Consider the following 27,226-nt stretch of genomic DNA (forward strand, 5'->3'; position numbering starts at 1 on the left):
CGATCACAGCAAAGCATTTTGCAAACTATATGTAAAACGTTGGCTTCACTTACCTGTGTGTAAGCAGCATGGCAGGTCGCAGGGACTGTCGTGTGAAATCCTCGAAACAGACGGTGGTATTTTCTACCCAAGTTTTCGATACGCCGATCGACGATGGAGAAAGGACACTAGACGTGTGTTTTCCGCGTGTTCTCATTTTAGCAGAGCGCGAGTGACACACGTTAAACTTCATACGAGCATACACGAGCGCGTGTTGCACTGGACTAGTAACCGGCAACAGCGCGGAGCTGCTTGCAATTGGACTCAACAATTAACATTTTAAACACAACCGACGCGCGCGCTGTGGAGGCGTGTCATTGACCTTAGAATGTTTTCCGTCTCACAACTACGCAAGAGACATTGCTAAAGCTATCACAGTGAAACTTAATTATGAACTTTATTTATTCTGTAAAAAGAGAGTCTTAGCTTCAAATTAATTTCGATTTAATCAGTCACGTCGGATATTTTGCGATAGATGGTTAAATAAAGACAAGGCATTACTGAGCACTGATACGTTAAATGGAAGGGAAGGTTATCAATCCTGTCCAGAATCCTATAAAACCTTTACCTGTAAGTCTACATTATAGCACGAACCTAACACAGGTTTCTTTCTGTTTATTTGCATGTAAACGACATGACGCTTGATGCGAGACACTAGAGAGGCAACACGAGCGAACACAAAAAAAGACGCTACCCAGGGTCGTGACCTCTAGGACGACGCCGCTCACCGAACGAGAATAGACGTTGCAGACTCCGGTTAAGTGAGCGCGTGACAAATAAAAGTGTACAGTGTAGTGTCAAGTGAAACGTCCTGATTAACAACGACATTCTAAAAGAATCTAATGAAACGGATAAAAAACATTACGAGACCAAACAGGTCACAGTCAATTTTAGAGGACTGTTTAAGTAATTATTTCAATGTATCTGTGTATGTTTGTCTACTGACATGTTTTGTTTTCTGTATAGAGTATTATTCATTTATCTTTGTGTGTGTTAGACTTAAGATTGTTTTTTGTCATATTTTGTTTCACAGTAACAGCAATTAAGATAACAGTGCAAGGACACCTTACAATGAACTGAGAGAAGTGCCAAAGTGCACAAAAGACACTGAAAGACTATTTGTTTTCATAACTGTACTGGAAGCATAAAATAACTAGATGACAAACTCATTCCTAATTTATGTTAGAACGAAAGTAAACAGATGATAAAACACAGTAATGTCTTGAAACTACATGTGAGTCCTGATGATCCTTCCGGAATCATCATGCCTCACATGGGAGGCATTGTGACATTACAGCCTTTATCACTGCGATTTTTAACATGTAAAAGTATTTTTTTTTGTATTCGCGTCAGTATGTGCGAGCTTTTAATATATAGCAATGAATGTTGTAACCAGATATCTTTGCCGCGCTCCTGAAAAGCGCAGAATATCACGATAGCTATAAACTGTTATACGCTGCTATCGATCAGTAAAAAAACGATGCACCTATGTTTCAAAATAACAATTGCCAATTTTTACTTCTGCAGGGAGCCGCGCCGCTCTCTAGCTGTTCTTCTGTGAATGTGTTGCGAGTCGGACGCAAAAGTATTGTGCTCCATACTGATATAATCATTTTATTGTAAATTTAAGAGTTTAAGTGATTAAAAATATATGTAGCCACAAACAAGCGAGAATGTGTATCATGAAAATTCGCTCCACCGCCCCATTGGGTGGCCATGTTAATGTAAGTTTCCGTTTCATAATATAATACTTGAAGCCTTGAAGTTTATTTAATTTCAAAGAAAATCTCTCAACCTTATTTTCATTAATTATACTTGTGATAATCTTTCCTGTTTAAAGATTTATGCAGCTTATGATCCAGCGTGTGTTCTGTCGGAACAGGAGGCTGTCGTGACGACATCGTTATAGTATTTATTCCAAGTTCTTTCAGTTCCGTTTATATGTTCGTACAAATCCAATTAGTTGGTCCCTTAGGTTTCTTTCATGTAACTTCTGTCTGTTTTCTCCGCGCGATTTTCCTCCGAAAAAAATTTCTGTTCACTTTTTTTAGTAATTTTCGATATCGCGAATGAGAAAAGACAGCCGCCTCCTGCTCCGAACGGAACACCGCGACTTTTCTAACGTCGGAGAGTACCGCACGAATTTTCCGCTAAAAGGTAATAGAATTTCTTAAAGCTGGATCAATTACACATGTTGCTGCTGTTCTCCGACAAATCTGGTATGATTAATAGTAATTTATTCTGTCACGACAAAAAGAACCAATTTTATTTTTACCAAAGCAACAAAGCTTTCAATTAAATTACTAAAAAAAATCATACCAGAAATTATATCAATTACTTTTGAAATAATAAACAATTTGCTGACTTTTTCCATGTGTCTGGTCTCATTTGACCGCTCCTCATAAATTGTAAAACTGAGGCACATCATTGCACCTCAGCTGGCCCGTTAAATCACCCGAATTTAATTATATGGAAAACGTCTGGTATTATTTCGAACAGCGTGTAGAACTTAGAAATCAAATTCCCCGCAGACTAGTAGTTCCACGGGGTTTGGTCACCAGAATATGATACACTTAAGAAACTTGCGGACTATATCCTTCGATGTTTGAGTCCGTTATGAAGACTATAAGCGCTGTTACATGGTATTAGCGTTATATCTCGTGATGATGAGTACATTTGGTCCACAGCGTTTGTGTGGTAAGTACAGCGAATTCGCAATGTCAGTCATGTGTGTTTTGTACATATCGTCGTGTACCACTTTCTTCCACGGAACGCAACATAACGGCGGTTGAAAACTGCTTGTCCATTGCTTCTGTAAATTCTGATGAAACCTTATAAAGACGTATAGAATTTGGTACAAAGAATAGCACGTATCTTAAAAACGCGTAAATTCCATAAAAATCTGGTCTTTTTACTCATCTCAAAACTTCTAGAATTATGTACACTCTGACACTAAAACGATCCTAACTATTAACCTTACACAAGGACCTCTCACGACTAGTCGTAAGCTATACGGGATTAGCTAAATTTTTTTCACAAATTTTAATTGAGTCTGGAAATCGTTGACAGACGCCGGAACATGTCTTACTGTACCTGATTATGACAGCCAAATTCAACATTCTCGCCGGACGGTGTGGGCGTGCGGTTAAAGGCGCTTCAGTCTGGAACCGCGTGACCGCTACGGTCGCAGGTTCGAATCCTGCTTCGGGCGTGGATGTGTGTGATGTCCTTAGGTTAGTTAGGTTTAATTAGTTCTAAGTTCTAGGCGACTGATGACCTCAGAAGTTAAGTCGCATAGTGCTCAGAGCCATTTGACCATTTTTTCAACATTCTCTCCTGTATATTCAGCTTAGTACAGGATGATTCAAATAAAAATATATATTGTTGTGAAATCGTCTTGTTTGTATCTTTCATCTTACATCAGTCTGGGATTGGCAAAGGCAAAGGGCAAAGCAGCACTCTCATTCACTTTATACACTCCTGGAAATGGAAAAAAGAACACATTGACACCGGTGTGTCAGACCCACCATACTTGCTCCGGACACTGCGAGAGGGCTGTACAAGCAATGATCACACGCACGGCACAGCGGACACGCCAGGAACCGCGGTGTTGGCCGTCGAATGGCGCTAGCTGCGCAGCATTTGTGCACCGCCGCCGTCAGTGTCAGCCAGTTTGCCGTGGCATACGGAGCTCCATCGCAGTCTTTAACACTGGTAGCATGCCGCGACAGCGTGGACGTGAACCGTATGTGCAGTTGACGGACTTTGAGCGAGGGCGTATAGTGGGCATGCGGGAGGCCGGGTGGACGTACCGCCGAATTGCTCAACACGTGGGGCGTGAGGTCTCCACAGTACATCGATGTTGTCGCCAGTGGTCGGCGGAAGGTGCACGTGCCCGTCGACCTGGGACCGGACCGCAGCGACGCACGGATGCACGCCAAGACCGTAGGATCCTACGCAGTGCCGTAGGGGACCGCACCGCCACTTCCGAGCAAATTAGGGACACTGTTGCTCCTGGGGTATCGGCGAGGACCATTCGCAACCGTCTCCATGAAGCTGGGCTACGGTCCCGCACTCCGTTAGGCCGTCTTCCGCTCACGCCCCAACATCGTGCAGCCCGCCTCCAGTGGTGTCGCGACAGGCGTGAATGGAGGGACGAATGGAGACGGGTCGTCTTCAGCGATGAGAGTCGCTTCTGCCTTGGTGCCAATGATGGTCGTATGCGTGTTTGGCGCCGTGCAGGTGAGCGCCACAATCAGGACTGCATACGACCGAGGCACACAGGGCCAACACCCGGCATCATGGTGTGGGGAGCGATCTCCTACACTGGCCACCACTGGTGATCGTCGAGGGGACACTGAATAGTGCACGGTACATCCAAACCGTCATCGAACCCATCGTTCTACCATTCCTAGACCGGCAAGGGAACTTGCTGTTCCAACAGGACAATGCACGTCCGCATGTATCCCGTGCCACCCAACGTGCTCTATAAGGTGTAAGTCAACTACCCTGGCCAGCAAGATCTCCGGATCTGTCCCCCATTGAGCATGTTTTGGACTGGATGAAGCGTCGTCTCACGCGGTCTGCACGTCCAGCACGAACGCTGGTCCAACTGAGGCGCCAGGTGGAAATGGCATGGCAAGCCGTTCCACAGGACTACATCCAGCATCTCTACGATCGTCTCCATGGGAGAATAGCAGCCTGCATTGCTGCGAAAGGTGGATATACACTGTACTAGAGCCGACATTGTGCATGCTCTGTTGCCTGTGTCTATGTGCCTGTGGTTCTGTCAGTGTGATCATGTGATGTATCTGACCCCAGGAATGTGTCAATAAAGTTTCGCCTTCCTGGGACAATGAATTCACGGTGTTCTTATTTCAATTTCCAGGAGTGTATATACCAGATGGATTATTTTTGTTGAAATGATAATTACTAAAAGGTTGACGGTTTCCTATTTAAAACGGCTATTTAGTCGGCTATATCAATTATGTTTCATGTAGTGTTACGCAAAGAGCAACTGAATGAATAGCTATACACTACCGATGTGTGCTGGGATATTTTGTATTCAAATCAGATTTGTTGACAGAATACGGACTCTTGAGACCCTAGGTATGTACATAGGTGAAAAACTTAACAACAGTTGAGTTATCGTAGTATAAATTGATACTGAAGATAATCAATGACAAAATCACCTCTGAATAAAGTCTAAGATCCAAGGCTGCTGCAAAGTAAACCATATGTTTTTGTAATAGTCTTACTACGTCCTATCTTTAATCCTGATTTTGTTAAGTAACTGTCGATAAGTATCTTTTATAATTGTCGAACATATTTAGTGAAATTATTTCAGTAATGAAAAGGTTATTCGGTAGTTAAATGTGCAAAATTATACTTCATACACAAACACCAAGTTTATTTCATTTATTTATTTTATCTTTTCATTCCCCGCTCCAATGAATAGAGTGGGATGTTTCAAATCAGGCCCATTAATGAGTACCGGATCTATTCAGCCAATTATAAGACATTCATTTCATTTCATTCATTGCATATGTAAAAACTTGCTGCCTATTTTAAAAAGCAGTTTGTACATTGTACAATTTTATGTGTTACAGTACATTGTTTTGAGCAATGAAAACGGAGTAACAATAATGAGTTACAAAATTGTTAAGGCTTTCGTGGCCACTTGTTGACAAACTGCCTATTGGCTTCTGTCTCGGGTTCATCGGCCGATGTACATCTAATGATTTTACTGACGTTTCGCCAGCACGAGTGGCTGGCGTTGTCAAAGCTTCACCCTCCATTGCCGGTGGTGAACTGGAGCCAAGCTCGCGGCCGCAGACTATATGTACCTGGCGCGCCAACGTTCGAGGGCTTCTCCGCGGACATTTCAGGTGCGGTTCTCAAAAATGGTTCAAATGGCTCTGAGCACTATGGGACTTAACTACTTTGGTCATGAGTCCCCTAGAACTTAGAACTACTTAAACCTAACTAACCTAAGGACATCACACACATCCATGCCCGAGGCAGGATTCGAACCTGCGACCGTAGCGGTCGCGCGGTTCCAGACTGTAGCGCCTAGAACCGCTTTTTTCTTTTTATTTGACCACTCTTTTTTTATTTTTTAATCTCATTTTGTTCGTTTTCGTTCGTTGTATCTGCTCGGGGCGGACGTCGCAAGACACCCGTTTCAGTTCGTCGTTGATCGATTAACTCAGTTTTTTTTTTATTACAGAGGGCAGCTAACCCTCTGACCGAACACACTGAGTTACCGTGCCGGCATGAACCGCTCGGCCACTCCGGCTGGCGTGCGGTTCTCCTCTTGCAACCTGCGACGGTCGTTCGCTGCAGTACGGGAAGCCAGGATCCGTTTACCTTAAGGCTTTCCTCTTTCTTGTTGAAGCTGTTCGCGTGTTTTTGTATTTCTACAGCTTCTCTGAACAAGTGCGTGTGATAGTGCTTCTCTACAGCCAGAGTTTCATTTTCGGCGAATTTTATTACGTGGTCGGTCTCACTCAGTGCGTGCTGTGCCACGACCGATTCTCCACCTACCCCAACCTGCAATGTCGCTTATGTTCTTTGATTCTGGTGTTGATTGATCGTCCAGTCATTCCGACATCAATTTTTCCGCATGTGCATGGTATACGGTATATTACCGACATTGCAAGTGGGTCCCTTTTCTCCTTTGCCGATGTAAGGCACTCTTTGATCTTTCTTGTCGGTTTGAAAATCGTCTTCACGCCATGTTTGCGCAATATACGGCCGATTCTGTCCGTCACTCTCGGAATGTATGGCAAAAGGGCCGTACCCGACATTTCTTTTTCTGATTCCTTACTTCGCCTAGTGTCTGGCTCTATTACACTTCTAATAAAATTTGTGGAGTACCCATTGCTCCTCAGAACACTTTCCAGGTGTTGCATTTCGCGTCTCAGGTGTTACGGCTCGCATATTCGTGCTGCTCGCGTTACGAGCGCATTAATCATGCATCTTTTCTGGCTCGGTTGGTGGTTTGATAGTTTGTGCAGGTATCGGTCCGTGTGTGTCGGTTTTCTATACACGCTGTGTCCCAGGTTTTCGCCATCCCTTGTGACCAACACATCTAGAAATGGCATTTTTCTGTGCTTTTCTACTTCCATGGTAAATTTTATGTTTGTATGGAGGCTGTTCAAGTGTCTTAGGAAGTCAGCGAGCTCTTGCTCACCATGGCTCCATACAACGAAAGTATCATCGACGTATCTGTACCACACCTTAGGTTTGCAAGTCGCCAAGTCCAGTGCCTGTGCTTCGAATTGTTCCATGAAGAAGTTAGCCACCACTGGACTAAGAGGACTACCCATGGCGACGCCTTCCAGCTGTTCGTAGAAATCGCCATTTCACGTGAAATAGCTCGTGGTGAGACAAGCATGGAAGAGCTTCGTGATGTCTTGCGGGAAAATGGAACCGATGTGCTCCAGAGTGTCACTGAGTGGCACTTTCGTAAACAAAGAAACACCATCAAAGCTGACCAGGATGTCGTTTGGTGCAAGTTTTAGTTTCTTCAGCTTCTCAATGAAATGTCCTGAGTCGTTTATGTATGTGTCGGTCTTCCCCACGTGTGGCTGGAGCAGAGAGGCCAAGTGTTTTGCCAGTTTATACGTCGATGAGCCAGGAGCGCTAACAATCGGTCTTAGTGGAACGTTGTTCTTATGGATCTTGGGGAAGCCATACAGCCGAGGTGGTAGGGCTTCTGTGTTGCGGCAGAGAAGACGCTTTGATTAATCGATTCGTTTTTCGCGAGATACACTGCGTCGGATCTGCGCTTAGTTTTGGGTAAGTCGTGGGATCTAATAGGTCTCGGATCTTTTGCTCATATTCTTCGGTCTTCGTTACGACGGTCGCATTCCCCTTATCGGCAGGCAGTACCAATATACTATTGTCGGCGTTGAGATTCTTAATGGCTTGTACCTCTTCTTTCTTCAGGTTGCAAGCTGGTAGTTTTGCTCGGCGCAATATTCTGGCTGCCCTTTCACAGGGAAGTGTCCGAATGGCCGCTTCGGTGTTGGCAATGATGTCCTCCATAGGTATAGTTCCCGGGATGATAGCGAAATTCCCTCCTTTTTGAAGAACAGACACTTCCTCTTCGGTCAATTGTCGTTGAGTGAGGTTGATCTCTGTGTGACATGTCGGAAATCGCCTTGTCGGTCTGCTTCCGGCATCTTTCAAACTTTTTGTTCTGTCGCTCGGTGCAGCGCTCGAGTTCCTTCTGCATGCTCCTGTGAGTCATGCTGTCGAACTTATCCCAGTCGCGTCGATGCATTCTGCTACTTAGTTGGTAGTAAATGTCCAAAAGTTCCTGATCCGTTCCTGGCAAGTCTCTCCGTGTTGTATGAATTCGCTCACGAAGAAAACAGAGAAATTTTGTTTATTTCAGGAGAAGCTAACAGATGATAGGAGAGGTTTTTAATAGAAGAAAGTGTCTGGCTACCTGGCTCTTCCAGGTTGAGGGACATCGGAAAAACTTCGAGCCAGTCCCAGATGGAGCTGCAATTTCCTTTGATCTAAGTAGAAATTGTATTATGTTATTTACAATGCGTTATGGAAAACGATCTATTAAGGGAAATATACAGGTGAGATGTCGTTTGACAGTAGTAGATAACATTTGACATAAGACAAGCTGATAGTGAGGAAGATGTGGGATCCCAACTGGTAATTGCGGTATCGGTCCCCATCCGGTCTTACCACACTTTCAAACACGAGCGCCGCCAGTCAAGCCGCCGCGTTTCCTGCAGCCGCCAGCGCGCCACGAGGGCGCTGCCAACAACGTTTAAGCCGCTGCCAATGAGATGCAAGCATCCCCTTTCCGGAATTCCAACGGCAGGTCTACTTAACCCCAAACATCGGCGCACAGAGCCCTTTGCGTGTGTGTATAGTCATTGTATTGAACACTGAATTATTAACCTCTGCATCTGCATATACACTCCTGGAAATTGAAATAAGAACACCGTGAATTCATTGTCCCAGGAAGGGGAAACTTTATTGACACATTCCTGGGGTCAGATACATCACATGATCACACTGACAGAACCACAGGCACATAGACACAGGCAACAGAGCATGCACAATGTCGCCACTAGTACAGTGTATATCCACCTTTCGCAGCAATGCAGGCTGCTATTCTCCCATGGAGACGATCGTAGAGATGCTGGATGTAGTCCTGTGGAACGGCTTGCCATGCCATTTCCACCTGGCGCCTCAGTTGGACCAGCGTTCGTGCTGGACGTGCAGACCGCGTGAGACGACGCTTCATCCAGTCCCAAACATGCTCAATGGGGGACAGATCCGGAGATCTTGCTGGCCAGGGTAGTTGACTTACACCTTCTAGAGCACGTTGGGTGGCACAGGATACATGCGGACGTGCATTGTCCTGTTGGAACAGCAAGTTCCCTTGCCGGTCTAGGAATGGTAGAACGATGGGTTCGATGACGGTTTGGATGTACCGTGCACTATTCAGTGTCCCCTCAACGATCACCAGTGGTGTACGGCCAGTGTAGGAGATCGCTCCCCACACCATGATGCCGGGTGTTGGCCCTGTGTGCCTCGGTCGTATGCAGTCCTGATTGTGGCGCTCACCTGCACGGCGCCAAACACGCATACGACCATCATTGGCATCAAGGCAGAAGCGACTCTCATCGCTGAAGACGACACGTCTCCATTCGTCCCTCCATTCACGCCTGTCGCGACACCACTGGAGGCGGGCTGCACGATGTTGGGGCGTGAGCGGAAGACGGCCTAACGGTGTGCGGGACCGTAGCCCAGCTTCATAGAGACGGTTGCGAATGGTCCTCGCCGATACCCCAGGAGCAACAGTGTCCCTAATTTGCTGGGAAGTGGCGGTGCGGTCCCCTACGGCACTGCGTAGGATCCTACGGTCTTGGCGTGCATCCGTGCGTCGCTGCGGTCCGGTCCCAGGTCGACGGGCACGTGCACCTTCCGCCGACCACTGGCGACAACATCGATGTACTGTGGAGACCTCACGCCCCATGTGTTGAGCAATTCGGCGGTACGTCCACCCGGCCTCCCGCATGCCCACTATACGCCCTCGCTCCAAGTCCGTCAACTGCACATACGGTTCACGTCCACGCTGTCGCGGCATGCTACCAGTGTTAAAGACTGCGATGGAGCTCCGTATGCCACGGCAAACTGGCTGACACTGACGGCGGCGGTGCACAAATGCTGCGCAGCTAGCGCCATTCGACGGCCCACACCGCGGGTCCTGGTGTGTCCGCTGTGCCGTGCGTGTGATCATTGCTTGTACAGCCCTCTCGCAGTGTCCGGAGCAAGTATGGTGGGTCTGACACACCGGTGTCAATGTGTTCTTTTTTCCATTTCCAGGAGTGTACTTCAGAATTCAGATCAACTGTTAGCAACTGACGCTGCAATTAGAGCAAAGAAAGTTGTTTATTACGTCTACCATTTGATACTGGATGTAGAATAATTAACGTCTGAATTCTCTGTCTGCGAACCGAATCTGTTCCTCGCTTCTGTAGCCAAGGGAACCACAAAGCGTGCTAAGGAAGCTACGACAGGAATATATAAGCGCCAAAGAAACTGGTATAGGTATGCGTATTCAAATACAGAGATATCTAAACAGGAAGAATACGACACTGCGGTCGCCAACGCCTGTATAAGACAAGTGTCTGGTGCACTTATTAGGTCGGTTAATGCTGCTACAATGGCAGGTTATCAAGATTTAAGTGAGTCTGAATGTGGCGTTATAGTCGGCGCACGACCGATAGGACACAGCATCTCCGAGGTAGCGATGAAGTGGGCATTTTCCCGCACGACCATTTCACGAGTGTACCGTGAATATCAAGAACCCGGTAAAACATCAGATCTCCGACATCGCTGCGGTCGGAAAAAGATCCTGCAACAACGGGACCACGACTGAAGAGAATCGTTCAACGTGACAGAAGCGCAACCCTTTCACAAATTGCTGCAGATTTCAATGCTGGGCCATCGACAAGTGTCGGCGTGCGAACCACTCAACGAAACATCATCGATCGGATTTTCGGAGCCGAAGACCCACTTGTGTATTCTTGATGACTGCACGACACAAAGCTTTACGCCTCGCCTGGCCCGTCAACACAGACACTGGACTGTTGATGACTGGAAACATGTTGCCCGGTTCGACGAGTCTCATTTCAAATTGTATCGAGCGAAAGGATGTGTACGGGTATGGAGACAACCTCATGAATCCATGGACCCTTCATGTCAGTGGTGGAGGCTTTGTAATGGTATGGGGCGTGTGCAGTTGGAGTGATATAGGAACCCTGACACGTCTAGATACGATTCTGACAGGTGAGACATATGTAAGCAACCTGTCTGATCACCTGCATCCATTCATGTCCACTGTGCATTCCGAAGGACTTGAGCAATTCCAGCAGGACAATGTGACACCCCAAACGTCTAGAATTGCTACAGAATGGCTCCGGAAACACTCTTCTGAGTTAAAATACTTCCGGTGGTCACCAACTCCCCCGACATGAGCATTATTGAGCATACCTGGGATGCCTTGCTAGGTGCTGTTCAGAAGAGATCTCCACCCCCTCGTACTCATGCAGATTTACGGACAGCCCTGCAGGATTCGTGGTGTCAATTCGCTCCAGAAGTACTTCAGACATTAGTGGAGTCCATGCCACGCCGTGTTGCGGCACTTCTGCGTGTTTGCGGGGCCCTACACGATATTAGGCAGGTGTGCCAATTTCTTTGGCTTATATATATATATGTGTGCGTATTACTGTATAGAGTGAAATGTTGGCGATAAGGTATGAGTGCTAAAATGATGGTACGCAATGAAATTTCGTTTAATACTTTTCTGAAGGAATGCTGCATACTGTTCTCAATGTTTGCACATCGTTAAACAAAAATGGTGGTGTTGGAGAAATCGCTGGAACCTTCTAACATCTTGCCATGCACCGTACTTATAATAATTGGACGCTCTTTGTTGGCGATGCCACTGCATTGCTGCTGTTATAATGATCGGTAGATCACGGCAAAACGAAGAGTGCTATCTTGTCAGCTGGAAAATCAGTTAAAAGAACGCGAATATATTGCGACCGCGCCTCATCCTGTGGTTCAACACTCTGCAAACACCTAAAACTATTCTGAAGGAATGGAGGACGTGATTATGTCAGGTTGGTTAATGCAGACACAGTTTTAAGTTTAACAACGGACTACTGCATAACTACTGATTGAGCTCTTTTACTTGGCTTCTCTGTGACCGGTGGAAGTCGGCAGTCTTCATGCCACCCTGGAATGTTTACGGTCGCCGCCAGCATTAGCTACGTAGCAGTATCGCGCAGTGTAACAATAGGCAACCGTTGTCAATATAGTGTTGACCCGTGTGAGGTGTTGCGCGTATTTACAAAATTAGCGAAGAGGCTGTACCTGGTCCTTGTAGAGAACCACCACCAATTTCAATGCCTTTGGTGCGATGCATTAACCTGTTGCATGTTCACTCCATTTATATGCTGTAAGCTGTCTTCTCTGGGAGAAGGAGGCGGGGTTTGTCTCAGCAGCCTACGTTGCTAAGAGCCGGTCGTAAGATTCTGCCTCCAGCATCGTCCGCTGAAAGGACCAAGTAAAAATGTGCGATCAGTAAATGTTTAATGGCAACTCATCTGTTCATTACTGACATTATTCAACCTCACTACTGAAGTAGTTTTCAGTTCAATGCATGGAATAAGGTCGATCTTCTTCATTTGTGGCACTGTGCATAGAATGTGCTAATTCACAGTTTACTGTTTCAGAAACAACACGGGAAAGAATCAATAAACAACCTGAAGGAATGAGGGTGGATTTGTGTTCTCTTGAAGCGATTGTTCCTGATTCCCAGCTGTTCAGTGTATTATCAGCTGTTTCCTCACATCTTCTGCGCTGGATCTTGAAGGGAATAAAATCTTCTCTCTTTAAATTCTTAGTTCTTGCTTTTCGTCTTTTACTCAGATTCTTCAGCTGTTGCTAAATCCTAAGTCCTCTTCCACGTAAATCTTCAACACGAAATCTCAGTGAGTTATTGCAACAGTAGTGAAGCAATCATGTTCTAGAACTTCTCAGTATTCCTTGACTCTTTACGTAATTACTGCGTTCTACGCTTCCATACACAGTCTCCGTGTTCTTAAGCTCTTCCAGTGCTGCGAAGACTGTTCTGCTTTCCCCAGAATAACTAATTTTGCCACTAATTAACTCCTCATATATCCTATCACGCACATCCTCAGTCCTCATCATGACTGACTGCACCTCAGTACTTCCAAATCTCTTCTTTAAATTCAACCTTCCACTCGTTACTGTTACGAAAACACCTCCTTCTTACAAAATATAACTGGTTTTCCCTATTACTTCTGTCCATCTTAACACTTTTGGGTGTCGTCTCAGATTGATTCTACTTCACTTGTCACTTCCGAAATTCCAAATTTTTATGTGGATAAAATTTTTCCTGCTGGACCAAAGCTTCAGAATAAACAGAGGTTACGTAAAACTGTACTGACAGAAGAATATTACAAACTGTTAAAACATTTTCTCTTACACTTTAGTTTACTTGAAGACATACACTATGTGATGAAAAGTATCCGGACACCAGCAAAAACATACGTTTTTCATATTAGGTGCATTGTGCTGCCACTTACTGCCCGGTACTCCATATCAGCGACCTCAATAGTCATTAGGGATCGTGAGAGAGAATGGGGCGCTCCGCGGAACTGACGGATTTCGAACGTGGTTAGGTGATAGGTTGTCACTTGAGTCATACGTCTGTACGCGAGATTTCCACACTCCTAAACATCTCTAGGTCCACTGTTTCCCATGTGATAGTGAAATGGAAACGTGAAGGGACACGTACAGTACAAAAGCGTACTGGCCGACCTCGTCTGTTGACTGACAGACAGCCGACAGTTGAAGAGGGTCGTAATGTGTAATAGGCAGATATCTATCCAGACCATCACACAGGAATTCCAAACTGAATCAAGATCCACTGCAAGTACTATGATAGTTAGGCGGGAGATGAGAAAACTTGGATTTCATGGTCGAACGGCTGCTCATAAACCACACACATAGTGTGTAATAAACAAAGGAAATTTAAAAGAATAGCTACATTAAAATTTATAACCGTTCCTGCTAGATACTAAACTGGTGAAAGGCTGTTGTGTGACCACAGAAAGGGCTAAAATTATGTCCGTGATATCTGATTCCTCAATTTTAAGAATAACTTTGTTATTAATATTGCCTAACGTAACACAGATACATAAATAATACAATTTACAGAGTTGAACACACACTCACACACTTATTGTTTCATTCATTGCCATCACAATGAAAGAGGCAGTGCCACGCCCACTTGTTGTCAGCTTTCCGCTGTCCTGTTTACAAACATCACGTGACACGACTACCTTCAGTTGTCTACCTTCCACAGCAGGAGGTACCCCACAGGCCACGCCCTTTTTTTATCAACATTCTCCCCGTTGCTGCTTCTGGTGCTTCAGTGTACAGATAAACCAGTCTTTCCTCTTCCATAATCGAGTCCGGCACTTCCGAGTAATCACTAATATTCATCGTTGAGCTGACTGTTTTAACTGCAGCGTATCCTCCAATCTCATAGGACTCTATTCATACTCTGGTGTAAATATTACTGCACTGACTTTCTACAACAGTACACTCAGAGCAAATTAAGAAAATGAAACGATGAAAAACTTTTCTTTGCAAACAAATTCTCCTGATCATTATCTTTTCCTCATAAATGGGCACTCTTGACTGACATTTCATGCTCCTTAATTGTACATGTTTATCCAGTGTTTTATTATTTGTTGACTTCGGTGTATCCAATGGTATCGTGTCCTGTCTATGGGCACTGTCCGCGGCATCTTTCTCATCTACTTCTTTCACTTTGGTTAACAACATAATTCTGACGCTTGCTGCTGTTACTCCGTCCTTGAAAACACGTAAGTTTAATCTGCAAATTGATTTAACTCTCAATGCTGCGCTTTTATGATGTGTTGAGTCTTTTGTTGAAACTATGTCTTTGTAGATCTTCCTACAGGTATTAATATTTTCGCTATAGTTTCCCTTGCTTTACCCTGTTTCCCAGCATATTATACGTTTGTAAAGCATCGTTACTTCAGATGTCCATGCTCAATGACTAAATGGTCCCTACACACTGCCTCCCAGTTCAGTGCATTGCTACTAGAATTTATTTCTTCTGGTAGGTGTGTTCGATAGTTAAATTATGTCCTGATACTATTTTTCGTCATTATATCGCCTCTTGTTTCCTTTCCTTTCTCCTGGTACCATCTTCTTTATATCCTTCTTCTGTGCTTGTCCTGCGTCTTCTTTCTCTTTGCTGATATTTTTATTATCTTCTTCGTCTTATTTAGTAGATACTTATCTCAGCTCTTCAATTTCCTACTTCATTCTAATTTATATTTCTGCGACGGTTTTCTCTGATATACTCTGACCAACGTTGATTATGACCTGTCGTTTACTTCATTGTCTCCGCTGGTTTATCGTAACTAAATGTCCATTCACTTATTACCTTGCTATTGCCTGATCTTATTCGATTTGCTAAATGCAATTCAAATTTAAAAAGCGATCTCTCATCCTATCGGAAAATTGTCTCCATTTATGATCAGTACCCTTCTCTTCCGTTGTTCTTGGTTCTTTATTGACATCTTTTTCCGCCTCCCTACTTCTGATCCAAACACTTCGTGCTATACTTTACCAGTATCCACATCGTCTTCCGTCACAGTTGTTTCTTCTTGTGCTTCTTCACCCTTCAGAAGCCTGTCTATCTCTCGGACAACTGACAACTGCAACATTACTATTATCGTTTTCCGCAACAATATTATCTTGTACCTTCTCGACACCTTCCCCCTTTGTTCTTCTCTCCCTTATTAGCTCCAATCTTCTTTCCATTTGCTCTGCTCACATACGTTTCGGTTTTGGAATATATGGTACATCTAAATCCCATATCATTTCTCGCAACATCTCGCGTACCACTGACTCCATCCTTCTCATACTGTCTCCCCTGGTCTTTACTATAGTCTTTCCCTTTCTTTTTCTTGTTCCTTGTGTATTGTTGTGATGTCGACTTCAAATTCTTCATCCTCAAAAGTCGACTCTGTGCCCCTTCTCTCTTGTCTTCTTCACAGTGTTGATCTTCTAAACTGGTGATGTTCCATGATCTGTTGTCCCACCGACACATAATGGGACTGTTCTACCGATGGAATTCCTTAGACTCTCCTAGCAAGCTGCGTTTTCTTGACTGACGTCAGATTGGTTCTCATTATAGCTGAGCTCCGCGCTTCGCGCCACGCATGTGCACCCTGTCCTCGCGTGACGTAACCTCCATCTCTGGCTTCATGCTGTCTCTTGTTACTTTTGACGTCACTCTTTCCTGCACCCTTGGCGTCACACTGTCTGTCGAGTTCAGACCTCTTCGTCTCACGTAACATCACTTTCACCAGCGCCGCCGCTGCTTTCGTTACAATTGGTTTCGTGCACTTTGTTGCAGTGTGAGACGTCAGTGTTGCTTGTATCACGTGCGTCTTACTTGTTTCCCTCTTCATGTCTTATTACAGATGAGCTTGGAAAATATCCGGAGTAGTCTTCGCAACAACCCTGGTAAATTTTACTGAGGTGTTGCCTACCCACTGATTAGTGACGGTTACAAATTGGAAATTACTCGGTCTGTAATTACTGCTCCTGTCTACTTTTGGTTCTGATTCTCGGTAATTTCTATTGTTGTATGATATTATCTGATCATTCATATGTCCTCTTTGACATCGTTTCTATAATTTCGTGATGAGATTTTCTACCATTCCGCATTGCTCTGGCAAATGATTGTTATTAATTCGACTTTGCCTGTTCCATTCTTCTCAAAAAAAAAAAAAAAGTTCAAATGGCTCTGATCACTATGGGTCTTAACTTCTGAGATCATCAGTCCCCTAGAACTTAGAACTACTTAAACATAACTAACCTAAGGACATAACATACATCCATGCCCGTGGCAGGATTCGAACCTGCGACCGTAGCGGTCGCGCCGTTCCAGACTGCAGCGCCTAGAACCGCTCGGCCACCACGGCCGGCCATTCTTCGCATAAAACTGCCTACATCCTCCCATGGTCCATCTGCTCTCAGATTTTGTATCGTTCTAGGTAGTCTTCTCCATAGTTCTGTGAGCACAACGTTACTCAGTACCGCATACATGTGACGCAAATTTTTAAGTGTCGTCTGACAAGAAGCTGTAACACTATCTCCCCTGTATCCTGAACGCGCCATGAATTCGTATATTGCCTTGCTTGAATGTGCTTCGACCAGAACTTTTGAATAAACTCCGTGATAAATTTTTCAAATGTTTCCCACTGATTCTTTACCTTATACGTTCAATATTCACCATCTTCTTTCAGTAAAACGTTAAGTTGCACTTATTTTATCCACTTCGCTCGAATGTGCTGAAATGCTCCTTCGTTATCCTTCCACAAAATCAATAGGGTGTATAGATCGTCCTCTGTTAACTTCTAAATTGCTAAATTTGGACATTTTACAATAAAATTTAAAATCGTCATGCGTTACCCCACACATAAGACCGTTCCTCCGACCCTCCTGTAGTTGTTGACTCATTTTGTTTATCTCTTTGCATTGTTGTATTGTTAGTTGCTGATAAAACCCACCGCATGATCAGAATTTTTTTTCTAAAGATTGTCAAGCTACTCTAATCGCATTTTGATAGGTGTAAAAATAACAGCAATTCTCGTTCGCCAAGTAAAATGATCCTAACTACTAACATTTAAACGATTATCTCTCACTGATACTAATAAGCTGTACCGGACTATCTAAGACTGTTCCACAAATTCCAATTAAAGCCAGAACACGTTCTACTATAACTGACTATGGCATCAAAACCCAGTACTCTAACATCACTCTCTATAATGCATTTGTCGTACGTTCAACGTATCGTCAGAAACATTTACCAAATCAGCGCACAGCATGGTCACAACCAAACCCTCTTGACAAAAATTATTTCTGTGTATTATACTCTCTTAATCATATCTAGGTTAATATAGGATGCCTCAAATCTGTATGTATACGGGGTGGTCCAGTGATCGTGACCGGGCCAAATATCTCACGAAATAAACGTCAATGGAAAAAACTACAAAGAACGAAACTTGTCTATCTTGAAGGGGGAAACCAGATGGCGCTATGATTGACCCTCTAGATAGCGCTGCCATAGGTCAAACGGATATCAGCTGCGTTTTTTAAATAGGAACCCCCATTTTTATTACATATTCGTGTAGTACGTAAAGAAATATGAATGTTTTAGTTGAACCACTTTTTTCGCTTTGTGATAGTCACAAACATATGGCTCACAATTTTAGACGAACAGTTGGTAACAGATAGGTTTTTTTTAAATTAAAATACAGAAGATAGGCACATTTGAACATTTTATTTCGGTTGTTCCAATGCGATACATGTACATTTGTGAACTTATCATTTCTGAGAACGCATGCTGTTACAGCGTGATTACCTGTAAATACCACATTGCTGCAATAAATGATCAAAATGATGTCCGTCAACCTCAATGCATTTGGCAATACGTGTAACGACATTCCACTCAACAGCGAGTAGTTCGCCTTCCGTAATGTTCGCACATGCATTGACAATGCGCTGACGCATGTTGTCAGGCGTTGTCGTTGGATCACGATAGCAAATATCCTTCAACTTTCCCCACAGAAAGTAATCCGGGGACGTCACATGCGATGAACGTGCGGGCCATGGTATGGTGCTTCGACGACCAATCCACCTGTCATGTAATACACTATTCAATACCGCTTCAACCGCACGCGAGCTACGTGCCGGACATTCATCATGTTGGAAGTACATCGCCATTCAGTGAAACATCTTGTAATAACATCGGTAGAACATTACGTAGGAAATCAGCATACATTGCACCATTTAGATTGCCATCGCTAAAATGGGGGCCAATTATCCTTCCTACCATAATGCCGCACCATACATTAACCCGCCAAGGTCGCTGATGTTCCACTTGTCACAGCCATCGTAGATTTTCCGTTGCCCAATAGTGCATATTATGCCAGTTTACGTAACCGATGTTGGTGAATGACGCTTCATCGCTAAATAGAACGCGTGCAAAATATCTGTCATCGTCCCGTAATTTATATTGTGCCGAGTGGCAGAACTGTACACAACGTTCAGAGTCGTCGCCATGCAATTCCTGGTGCATAGAAATATGGTACGGGTGCAATCGATGTTGATGTAGCATTCTCAACACCGACGTTTTTGAGATTCCCGTTTCTCGCGCAATTTGTCTGCTACTGATGTGCGGATTATCCGCGACGGTAGGTAAAACACCTACTTGGGCATCATCATTTGTTGCAGGTCGTGGTTGACGTTTCACATGTGTCTGAACACTTCCTGTTTCCTTAAATAACGTAACTATCCGGCAAACGGTCCGGAAACTTGGATGATGTCGTCCAGGATACCGAGCAGCATACCTAGCACATGCCCGTTGGGCATTTTGATCACAATAGCCATACAATAACACGATATCGACCTTATCGCCTTTCGCCTTCAAGCTAGACGAGTTTCGTCCTTTGTAGTTTTTTCGTTTGATGCTTATTTCGCGAGATATTTGGCCCGGTCACTATCAATGGATCACCTGTAATGAAATAGTCTTCCGGCCGGTATTTCTCTTTTGTAACTTTGTAATGGGCAAAGCAGCACTCTCACACTCCCTTATAGCTTTAACACAATAACAAATACGAGTCAGTTATTATTCACTTGGAGGCCACTAGAGGACTATGTGAAGCCTGTACATCAGGTGACATTTTCTCACGCCACACTTCTTTCACCTCATTATGCGTTGTCCTTTCATTCGACCAAGTTGTTCCTGTCTTGAATTTCTTGACCTCTTGGTTCACTTTCCACTTGAGTGCTTTGTGCTAGAATGGTTGTCATTCGTAACTGAGTCCGTTATGCCAGCATCCCTTATTGTCTTTTGTGACTTCGGTAATTCACTTCAATTTCTTAATGCTTTCTGTGTACTTCAAAATCGGTTTAGCTTGTCGGTTGTCCGGTGTTCTCTTGCGATTTCCGTTAAATTTCAGTCGCTGTTTCTTCATGTTACATATTATGTTAGGTATCTGTTCCGTTGCTTGTCCGCTCTGCAATCTGTAACTTTCTTCGGTCCTATTGGGTCTTGGGATTTTACTGATGATTCTTCTCTCTACCTTCTTGATATACACTCCTGGAAATGGAAAAAAGAACACATTGACACCGGTGTGTCAGACCCACCATACTTGCTCCGGACACTGCGAGAGGGCTGTACAAGCAATGATCACACGCACGGCACAGCGGACACACCAGGAACTGCGATGTTGGCCGTCGAATGGCGCTAGCTGCGCAGCATTTGTGCACCGCCGCCGTCAGTGTCAGCCAGTTTGCCGTGGCATACGGAGCTCCATCGCAGTCTTTAACACTGGTAGCATGCCGCGACAGCGTGGACGTGAACCGTATGTGCAGTTGACGGACTTGGAGCGAGGGCGTATAGTGGGCATGCGGGAGGCCGGGTGGACGTACCGCCGAATTGCTCAACACGTGGGGCGTGAGGTCTCCACAGTACATCGATGTTGTCGCCAGTGGTCGGCGGAAGGTGCACGTGCCCGTCGACCTGGGACCGGACCGCAGCGACGCACGGATGCACGCCAAGACCGTAGGATCCTACGCAGTGCCGTAGGGGACCGCACCGCCACTTCCCAGCAAATTAGGGACACTGTTGCTCCTGGGGTATCGGCGAGGACCATTCGCAACCGTCTCCATGAAGCTGGGCTACGGTCCCGCACACCGTTAGGCCGTCTTCCGCTCACGCCCCAACATCGTGCAGCCCGCCTCCAGTGGTGTCGCGACAGCCGTGAATGGAGGGACGAATGGAGACGTGTCGTCTTCAGCGATGAGAGTCGCTTCTGCCTTGGTGCCAATGATGGTCGTATGCGTGTTTGGCGCCGTGCAGGTGAGCGCCACAATCAGGACTGCATACGATCGAGGCACACAGGGCCAACACCCGGCATCATGGTGTGGGGAGCGATCTCCTACACTGGCCGTACACCACTGGTGATCGTCGAGGGGACACTGAATAGTGCACGGTACATCCAAACCGTCATCGAACCCATCGTTCTACCATTCCTAGACCGGCAAGGGAACTTGCTGTTCCAACAGGACAATGCACGTCCGCATGTATCCCGTGCCACCCAACGTGCTCTAGAAGGTGTAAGACAACTACCCTGGTCAGCAAGATCTCCGGATCTGTCCCCCATTGAGCATGTTTGGGACTGGATGAAGCGTCGTCTCACGCGGTCTGCACGTCCAGCACGAACGCTGGTCCAACTGAGGCGCCAGGTGGAAATGGCATGGCAAGCCGTTCCACAAGACTACATCCAGCATCTCTACGATCGTCTCCATGGGAGAATAGCAGCCTGCATTGCTGCGAAAGGTGGATATACACAGTACTAGTGCCGACATTGTGCATGCTCTGTTGCCTGTGTCTATGTGCCTGTGGTTCTGTCAGTGTGATCATGTGATGTATCTGACCCCAGGAATGTGTCAATAAAGTTTCCCCTTCCTGGGACAATGAATTCACGGTGTTCTTATTTCAATTTCCAGGAGTGTATTATAAAATCACCTTTTCAATCGATAACCGTTTCCTATGTATATAAACCTTATGGCTTCATCTGATAGGAATGATTTATTGTAGGTGTTTCCAGTCTTACAGAATGCTCTACTCATCTTTTGATTTCCTTGTTCTTGAGTTCTGTCTCCTTGCCATTTCTCTGTTATCATTTCCTTCTGCAAGGTGCTAGAAATTGTGAGCTCTCATGATATCACCATATTTTTTCGTGACCTTTGTTCCTGCCTCATTTTGGTCTGATACACCATGTGATCAAAAGTATCCGGACACCTGGCTGAAAATGACGTACAAAATGGCTCTGAGCACTATGGGCTTAACATTTGAGGTCATCAGTCCCCTAGAACTTAGAACTACTTAAACCTAACTAACCTAAGGACATCGTACACGTCCATGCCTGAAGCAGGATTCGAACCTGCGACAGTAGCGGTCGCGCGGTTCCAGACTGTAGCGCCTAGAACCGCTCGGCCACCTAGGCCGGCAAAATGACTTGCAAATTCGTGGCGCCCTCCATAAGTAATGCTGGAATTCGATATGGTGTTGGCCCAAACTTAGCCTTGATGGAAGGTTCCACTCTCGCAGGCATACATTGAGTCAGGTGCTGGAAGGTTTCTTGGGTATTGGCAGCCCATTCTTCACGGAGTGCTGCATTCAAGAGAGGTATCGATGTCGGTCGGTGAGGCCTGGCATGAAGTCGGCGTTCCAAACAATCCCAAAGATGTTCTATAGGATTCAGGTCAGGCATCTATGCAGGCCAGTCCATTAGTGATAGTGTCGTGTAATCATTCCGCCACAGGCCATGCACTATGAACAGGTGCTCGATCGTGTTGAAAGATGCAATCGTCATCCCCGAATTGCTCTTCAACAGTGGGAAGCAAGAAAGTGCTTAAAACAGCAATGTTGGCCTGTGCTGTGATAGTGGCACGTAAAATAACAACGGGTGCAAGCCCATCCCCCCCCCCCCCCCCCATGAAAAACACGACCACTGACTCCGAATTTTACTGTTGGCACTACACACTCTGGCAGATGAAGTTCATCGGGCATTCGTCATACCCATACCCTGCCATCGGATCGCCACATTGTGTACCGTGATTCGTCACTTCACACAACGTTTTTCCACTGTTCAATCGTCCAATGTTTACGCTCCTTACACCAAGCGAGGCGTCGTTTGGCATTTACCGGCGTGATGTGTGGCTTATAAGCTGCCGCTCGACCATGAAATCCAAGTTTTTTCACCTCCCGCCTAACTGTCGTAGTACTTGCAGTGGATCCTGATTGAGTTTGGAATTCCTGTCTGCCTATTACACATTACGACCCTCTTCCACTGTCGGCTGTCTCTGTCAGTCAACAGAAAAGGTCAGCCCGTACGCTTTTGTGCTGTACGTGTCCCTTCACGTTTCCACTTCACTATAATATCGGAAACAGTGGACCTAGGGATGATTAGGAGTATGGTAATCTCGCGTGCAGACGAATGACACAAGTGACATCACGTTCGAAGTCCGTGAGTTCCGCGGAGCGCCCCATTCTGCTCTGTCACGATGTCTAACGACTACTGAGGTCGCTGATATGGAGTACCTGGCAGTAGGTGGCAGCACAATGCACCTAATATGAAAAACGTATGTTTTTGTTGGTGTCGGATACTTTTGATCACATAGTGTATGTATTTCGTTTCCTGGAAGGAGATCTATAATCCGACCTTTTCAGCTTTTTTTTCAGGATCTGCAGTTCCTGTGCTATCTCTCAATATTGTCAGGCCACTTGCGAGCCACAGACAGCTGACTGGTTTATAACGTCCCCTGTGTTTTCAGTTCTTTCTCACATTCCCTGACAACTTCGTCCAACAGTATATTTGATATTAGTGGCGCCGGCGAATGCGGGCTGGTTCCCCTTATTCCGCCTCGTTTACACTATGTTGGCGATTGCTGCGCAACCACTGTCTCCACGTACGCGTACAGCGTAATCACTCAGCGATGCAAGCATTTGCGGTTACACTCGTCTGGCAAGGTTCCCTCTGGGGGCCGAACCGCACAATAACCTTGTGTTCAGTGTGGGGCGGCGATGGTGTGAGTGAACTGTGGACTGCTGTAGCCTGTTGTGGGGTTGCGAACCACTGAGGGCTACGGCGAGGACGAAGCCTCTCCGTCGTTTATAGGACCCCAGGTCAATACAATACAATCCTCTTTCTTATGTAGAGGGTGTACAACTTCCAGTTTTCTGGTATTATTCCAGTCTCCCCAATGTTTTATGTGATATCTATTATTTCTCTGATGGTATTCGTCTCCTTTAGCAGTTCAGCTACGATGCCGTTATCTGCTATTGTCTTATCGTTTTTCAGTTTCATGATTTGTTTCTTCATCTCCATTCATTTTGTGCTTTCGACTTATCATTTTTGGTTGTCGATCAATTTCTGTTTTGTCACAGTTCGATTAGGCATGCTATTTTTCTGCTCTCAGTTGATTTATCACAAGTGTTATTCCACCATGGAAGTCACTTCGTTTTATTAGAAGAATTTTCTCTTTCACTTTACTGTCTCCTTTTCTACTGCTTTCCATATGGCGTCTGTCTCTTCCCCCCTGTCCCCACTCCCCACTCATCTTTGACCCTTGATGATCTTAACTTAGTCGTATCGGTCTTTGGTATCCGCCGTAGCTGGTCCCACGTCCGGATTCTCATCTTTCAAGTGGTGAGGAAGGCGGGAAGATAAAAGATTCTAACACTGGCAATTTAAGAGAACCGCTTAACACACAAGACTGTAAACTTCGGTAAGTACCGATTGTTGTAAAGCAAAACAAACAGGAAAAGAGGTCACGAAGCTCGACTCATTGGAATGGCCTTTCCAGTGAACAAGTCCTCCTATCAGTAACAGAAATGAAACCAATAAATAACGGACTGATGACGATAAGGCTCAAATGTTCTGACAAGTCTTACACGATGGTCAACGCAAGTGACCAGTAAACGAAGAGATAACAGAAAGGGAGTCGATAAATACTGAAATGTATTAGCGGAAACTACGATAAAAATTCCTAAAGGAGATGTTAAAACTTTGTTAGATGATTTAAATTCACAGTAAAGCACAGAAGAGAGGTTCAGAGGAACGATAGGACCATATTCAAGAATAGAGTCACTGATAAGAATGGTCATAGACTGGTCGAGCCATGTTACCAACACAATAAGATGGTAATGACAAATGACTTCAGGAAAGATACCAAGACCGGCCAAGTTCTTAAGAGAATAACAAATGGAGCATGTAGCAGTTGCACACAAGAACTGCAGAGAAATCGGGATTTAAAATTCATATTCGCTGCATTCAAAGATAGTATTACTCTATATTTTAATGTGTTGTGCAAAGGCGTGAGTTGTGTTGAGGGCTTTACTGTTTTGACGTCGTGAGAAAGTGAAAATTATCCTTTCCTTTCCTTTTTAAAAACGGAATAAAGTTTTCTAAACATTGATCGTACTTTAGTTCTTTTTGTTCATTAAGAATTTTATCTGAATATGAGTTTATGGATATAAATCTCGAGTTCTCCCAGAATACTCATTATAGTTCCTTTGGGTGAACGACTTAGAATTTTCATCGCATTTTCTGTTTGTTCAGCTTCGTGTTTATGGTTGCGTAAGTGCATGTAAATGAAGATCGATAACTTTGACAATTTCGCGTGTGTGCCTTAAATATAAGTGAGTTCTCCCTACCTGTTTGTCCAATGTAAAATTTGTTAAATCATCGGATGAGATTTCATAAATTACTAGGCTTGAGAGAAATGGAATTTTCATTTTCCTTACTCGTATTTTCGTTTGTTAAGTGTTATTTGTATTGGACACCATTTTCACCTTAGCCTTTTTAAGTATTTTATTGAATTTAGCTTAAATTTGGCAAGCTTAAATTTGGCCAATTTATGGTATTGTAGCGTAAGTAGACTTTTTGGAATTTTTTTGAACACTTTGTGTTTCGTGTTTTGGTTTGTATGAATTCTTCTATAGTCTGAATAACACTGTAAGGTTAAAAGCGTTCTGTTGTGCCTATGCATCGTGGTGTTTTTCTTTCTTTCTGTGTTGCATCAGGGTCAAGTGGTAATTTAGTGATTTGGTTAATGGTTATTTAAAGAATGCAAGTTTGTATGGATTTGGGTGACGGGAGTGATTGTTAATAATAATATCTGTCATGGTAGATTTCCTATACACCTCAAACCCATGGTGGTTCTTAGTATTTCTTGTTGTTAGTATTTCTTGTTATTAGCTTGTAACCTCCCCCTCACTTATCAACCTTAATGACAGTGAAAAATTAAACCGCATGCACCTAATGGAAATTTTGGAAAAGCAATCGTCACCGAAGTTAATTTGTCGGTAAAGAGGGAGGAAAGGGTTACATTTAATGAAAGGAAAAATGCAAATGAAATTGGTGGAAATTAATTTTGAGAAAAGGGTAAAATCAATAAATAAAGTAAACGTGCGGTCGTTACGTTAACAATTAATTGGCGGTAATTAGATATTTGAGATTTGGGGAAAATTACGGTCGCCAGTCCTTTGGACAACTACTATAATAACTGAAAATGAAAGATTAATGCACATATAATTAGCACTAAAAGCATGGCAACTGAAGGTTGACACGTGTTGTGTGAAAACTGAATGTTTGTCAGAAGTAATAAATTTCGCTACCCTCTGACTTAATTTAACAAAAGAATTAATAAAACCGGAAAATTGAAAGTTAATTTAGTGACTGAAATTAATAGTGAACTTTGTTTCTGAAGCACTAAGAAATTCAATAAAATAAGCTTAGTCTTGGGCTACCTCAACAATCATTTCAAAAGCTACTTGAATCTACACAATTTAGAAATAAGAGATTTAACTTTGAACTTGAATTAAATGATTACAAACAATTAACAATAGTAAAATTTAGTACGTACCAAGCTGAGCTGTAGTCACAGGTAAGCTAAAATATGGTAACAAAACTCGCACTCTTAATTTGTGCTTGTGTAACCAAAAAAATGTAGCCTACTAAGAATACTTTAACTGAACTTTGAAATTAAAGGAGTGAAATGTAATGATATTACTTTAATGCTGGCATTTTAATTTCAACGACAATCGGGTTTATTCCGGAAAAGGAAGGCACCCTGCTTGGTAATGCAATTGGGACAATGAGCAACAAAGGTTCATGCTACGTTGCTGTAATTTTGTGATTTGAACAGTTTGAAAAACTGAGGTCTGCCATACAGTTCTAAAACTTAACGGGCTTTTAGTCTTCCTTGTTGGTTGATTGAAGGTTTACAGTCGTCGATCGGGGAGGTGGCGACAGTCACTCATTGTCGGCCGTCGCTGTTGCAGAAGCTGGATGTTGGCGCGCTTTCTTCTCGACACGGTCACCAGGCGAAACGGGCTCTTGATGTGCGACAGCTAATGCTTCCCGTCCGCGACACCGTGTCAGAAACTATCTTAGCAAGTCGAGCGCAATTACATGCTGCCAAACCCCGA

Source organism: Schistocerca nitens, chromosome 7, assembly GCF_023898315.1.
Source record: "Schistocerca nitens isolate TAMUIC-IGC-003100 chromosome 7, iqSchNite1.1, whole genome shotgun sequence".
Taxonomy (NCBI): domain Eukaryota; kingdom Metazoa; phylum Arthropoda; class Insecta; order Orthoptera; family Acrididae; genus Schistocerca; species Schistocerca nitens.